This window comes from Jaculus jaculus, chromosome 19 (assembly GCF_020740685.1).
Source record: "Jaculus jaculus isolate mJacJac1 chromosome 19, mJacJac1.mat.Y.cur, whole genome shotgun sequence".
Taxonomy (NCBI): domain Eukaryota; kingdom Metazoa; phylum Chordata; class Mammalia; order Rodentia; family Dipodidae; genus Jaculus; species Jaculus jaculus.
The window spans coordinates 51868469-51873463 of record NC_059120.1 but is presented as its reverse complement, the minus strand read 5'-3'; the positions used below and the strand labels follow the sequence as shown (position 1 = coordinate 51873463).

Genomic DNA, 4995 nt, shown 5'->3' with positions numbered 1-4995 from the left:
TAAGACAAACCCTGTCTCTTTATTTTTTATGATTTTTTAAACCCTGTCTCCCTTTAAAATAATTTATTTATTTGAGAGAATGAGAGAAAGAAGTAGAGACGGCAGGGGTGGGAGGGGAGGATGGAGAGAGAGAGAGAATAGGTGTGAGGCCCTGTGTCCAGCCCTCAGCAAAGCCAGAAAGAAAAGTAACAATAAAATAATAATAATTCATTTTTCAGTGGTAGAATTGAAGTAATCTTTTAAAATTTGTTCTTTGGGATTTTTTTTTAGAATTAGTACTTAATTTTAATTTTTTACTATTTAATAGATGCATATGGTTTATTTTGATTATATTCATCCCCCCCATTACCCTTTTTTTCTGTTTTGTTTGTTTTTCGAGGTGGGGTCTCACTCTAGCTCAGGCTGACCTGGAATTCACTATGGAGTCTCAGGCTGGCCTCGAACTCATGGCGATCCTCCTACCTCTGCCTCCTGAGTGCTAGGATTAAAGGCGTGCGCCACCACGCTCAGCCATTTTTATATATTTATTTATTTTTGGTTCCTTGAGGTAGGATCTCACTTTAGCCCAGGCTGACCTGGAACTCACTATGTAGTCTCAGGGTGGCTTTGAACTCACAGCGATCCTCCTACCTCTGCCTCCCGAGTGCTGGGATTAAAAGCGGGTGCCACCATACCTGGCTCCCATTACCCTTTCTTTGACCCCTTCTATTCCTGTTGAAAAATTTCCTCTTCCCAACCAGTTTCACTTCTACTGTTTTTTGTTTGTTTGTTTGGTTGGTTGGTTGGTTTGGTGTGGTTACTCTGGGAGTTTAATTAGGATTGCTTTGATGAGCATGGGTGAGGGCTTATTTACTGGAGCGTGAACATTTTACCAATGGCACTGAAGATGTCTTCCTCTCCTCCAGCAACCACTAGTACAGGGAGGGTGAGGTCTCCTGAATCCCCTCCTGCTAGCCACTGCTCATGCCTACAAATCCACAAGGAGGGCTGGGACCTCTTAAGCCCCTCTTGTATCTGTGACGCTGTGTTGAAGGGCTCCATCTTGGCCAGGTCTGATGCAAGTGACTACAGCTTCTGGGAATTCAAGAGTAGGACAGTGTTCCCTGACATTCCTCCACCCCCGGCTTTTACCCTCTCCCGCCCCCTGCTCCTGTTACGCTCGCTGAGCCTCGGAGTGATACAGATGTCGCATTGAGGGCTAAGCACTCAGCAATTACATAGTCTCGTCATGTTGACCAATTTCGAATCTGCAATAACCATCACCCATGGCAAAAAGAAGTGTCTCTGACCAAAGCCAAAAGCCACAGTGATCTATGGATTCGGATAGAAATGCTGAACAAACTCTGCTGGCCCAGCTCAACACATCCACCTAACAAACCAAGAACAGTAGCTTCCTCACTAGGACCTTACCACCTCCCCAGGAACAGTGGTTTTTTTTTATTATTATTATTGACAACTTCCATAATTGTAAACAATATCCCGTGGTAGCCGGGCATGGTGGCGCACGCCTTTAATCCCAGCACTCGGGAGGCAGAAGTAGAAGGATCGCCATGAGTTCGAGGCCACCCTGAGACTCCATAGTGAATTCCAGGTCAGCCTGGGCTAGAGTGAGACCCTACCTCGAAACACCAAAAAAAAAAAAAAAAAAAGAAAGAAAGAAAGAAAGAAAACAATATCCCATGGTAATTCCCTCCCTTCCTCCCTCCACTTTCCCCTTTGCAACTCCATTCTCAATCATGTCCCCTCCTCCTCTCAATCAGTCTCTCTTTTATTTTCTATCATCATCTTTTCCTCCTATTATGATGGTCTTGTGTAGGTAGTGTCAGGCGCTGTGAAGTCATGGATATCGAGGCCATTTTGTGTCTGGGTGGAGAGCACGTTGTAAGGAGTCCTACCCTTCCTTTGGCTCTTCCATTCTTTCTGCCACCTCTTCCGCAATGGACCCTGAGCCCAGGCACAGTTTTTGACCAGGTTGACAGTACCAGGCATGAATTCCCTCCTCCAGGGGTGGGCCTCAAACACAACACAAAGTTTGGTTACCCCTATAACAAGCATGCCACTATTGCACCAGCAGGACCAGCTTGCCTGGCAGGTCTTATATTATAGTCTGTATCTTTTTTGAGACGGGGTCTTACTATATATCCTAGTCTGACCTTGAACTCACAACAATCCCCCAGAGTCAGCCTCCTGAATATTAGAATTACAGGCATGAGCCACCATGCCCATCTCAGGCAAGCACCTCAACTGCTAAGCCATCTCTCCAGTCCCCTTCTTAGAATTAACTTTTAGAACATTCATTTTGTTTGTTTGTTTCTGAAAAATAAGGGCTGGAGAGATGGCTTAGCAGTTAAGGTATTTACCTACAAATCCAAAGGACCCAGGTTCGATTCCCCAAGACCCATGTAAGCCACATGCACAAGGTGGTACCTGAGTCTGGAGTTCATTTGCAGTGGTTGGAGGCCCTGGTGTGCCCATTCTCCCTCCCTTTCTCTACCTGCCTCTTTTTCTGTTTCTCTCTCTCTCTCTCAAATAAATCAGTAAAAATTAGAAAAAAATAAAGCTACTATACTTAAATTTTAAAGTGATACCTTTAAATTTACTTTCAGATTTTATATAAGGAAAATTTCTTAGCTGGGCGTGGTATCACACGCCTTTAATCCTAGTACTGGGAGGCAGAGGCAGGAGGGTCACAGTGAGTTTGAGGCCACCCTGAGACTACAGAGTGAATTCCAGGTCAGCCTGGGCTAGAGTGAGACCCTACCTTGAAAAAAAAATAAGTTTTTTTTTTTTTCTTTTTCTTGTGGGTTCCAACTGTCTACAAAAATCATCTTATGTTAATGTAATAAACTAAAATAAGCTTCATTTCTAACAAACTTCAAGCTCACATAAACTTGACTTAAAAGAGAACGTGGATTTGCTAATGCTCAGCTTGGCTTACAAAAGGAGCCTGGAATGTCTGGCTACAGTTCAGGCTCTTTGGGAGTTCAACAGGCACTCTGGCTCAAGGACCACTTAACTAACTGTTCCCCATCCAACTCGCTGTGAGGCCTTCATCCTCTGCGAGCCCTGAAGCCTCACTCACCCCCACTCCACGCCAGGACACCTGGGGCGTCACCCTCGCTGCCTCCCTCTTCCTCACAGTTAAAGCAGAAAGTTGTGGCAGTGAATTTTTCTTTTTATTTCATTGCCAGGCATGGTGGCGCACGCCCTAAATCAAAGCACTTGGGAGGCAGAGGGACAAGGATTGCCTTTGAGTTCGAGGTCACCCTGAGACAACATAGTGGATTCCGGGTCAGCCTGGGCTAGAGCAAAACCTTACCTTGAAAAATAACAAAAGAAAAAATTTCGTTTTTACACTTCATGAATTTGTGGGTCATCTTGTGCAGGGGCCATGCTATATTCTTCTCCGAGTAGTTCAACTTTTAGTATATGTGCTGCCGAAGCCAGAACTGACTTTTTTTTTTAAATTTTTTATTTTATTTATTTATTTGAGAGCGACAGACACAGAGAGAAAGACAGATAGAGGGAGAGAGAGAGAATGGGCGCGCCAGGGCTTCCAGCCTCTGCAAACGAACTCTAGACGCATGCGCCCCCTTGTGCATCTGGCTAACATGGGACCTGGGGAACCGAGTCTCGAACTGGGGTCCTTAGACTTCACAGGCAAGCACTTAACCGCTAAGCCATCTCTCCAGCCCCTGACTTTTTTTTTTTAAGGTTGTATACTCTTAGACCGCCTCACCCTCACCCCACATCTGCTGAAGGGTTATTGGTATCCATTGTGGGGACCAAGAGACCTCAATCAGTCTCTGTGGAGGCTGAGTAGGTTGAGGGGAGGTATAGGGGGTACATGGTGCCCCAGGGCATTTCCACCCACCCTGAGGCTCTTACCACCTTTCCACTCCCTCTTCTGAAATGTTCCCTGAGCCATCGAGTGCAAGGCGGGGATCTGATTTAGCGTTGAGTTCTCTGTAGCCTTTGGATCTCCGTTTTGATGAGATCTGAGTAACCACCGTGTCTGTCGCCATCTCCCTGGAACCGGTTGTCAGGCTAGCTGTGAGAGCAGTATTCGTGTCACTGTTTCCTCTGCAGTGACTCCTGGGCCCAGGCAGGTGAGGTGGAGGTGAGCCATCTCCTGGCAGGCAGTTGGCTCTATTCCTAATGTACTGATATATCCTGGTTCTTACAGGTCCTCTACTCCATCTATAAGACAGAACAGATTCTCCACCGAAAAGTGAGAGTGGTTTCATTTAAAAGGGGTGTGGTGGTTTGACTCAGGTGTCCCACATAAACTCAGCTGTTCTGAATGCTGGGTTCCCAGCTGATAGAGATTTGGGAACTAACGCCTCCTGGAGGGGGTGTTCTGTTGGGGGCGGGCTTATGGGTGTTTAGTCAGTTTCCCCTTGCCAGTGTTTGGCACACTCTCCTGTTGCTATTGTCCACCTTATGTTGGCCAAGGGCTGATGTCCACCCTCTGCTCATGCCATCGTTTTCCACTGCCATCGTGGAGCTTCCCCTCAAGCCTGTGAGCCAAAATAAACCTCCTTTTATCCCACAAGCTGCTCTTGGTTGGGTGATTTCTACCAGCCATGCAGACCTGACTGCAACAGGGGATAAGCCTAGTTATTGGAGAGGCTTATTGATGTGTATGTCCACTCTTCTTAGTTAGAGAGCAGTGTTGGGTGTGTGTGGGGGGGAGTTTAGTTCTCTGTGGAGCCTATTGCTTTCCTGTCCTGGGGAATCTGGCTTGGTTCCCAGAGCCAGATATGAGTTCTCCCCCACGGAGCGTGTCTCACGTGTGATCCAGGAGCAGCTGGCTTCTGGCGTCGGCTGGGCAAGGCTGCTGCACAAATGTATGTCCCTCCTGCTCGGCTGGTTGGTTTTTGTATCGGGCAGGATCTCCTGCACACCCGGTCTCTTGGCAGCCATCATTCTCCAGCTGCTCTCAGAGCACTTTCCAGAACTCTGAGGGCCAGTGGAGAGCAGACTGGATGCCCT

At 46.9% G+C, this 4995-nt stretch overlaps 1 non-coding gene across 1 annotated transcript; it reads right to left on the bottom strand.

The window, feature by feature from the left end:
* Positions 1 to 3338: 3338 nt before the first annotated feature.
* On the bottom strand, positions 3339 to 3450 carry LOC123456128. Its single transcript, XR_006634347.1, has one exon. It is a non-coding gene; the product is annotated as a U6 spliceosomal RNA (small nuclear RNA).
* Positions 3451 to 4995: the final 1545 nt, after the last annotated feature.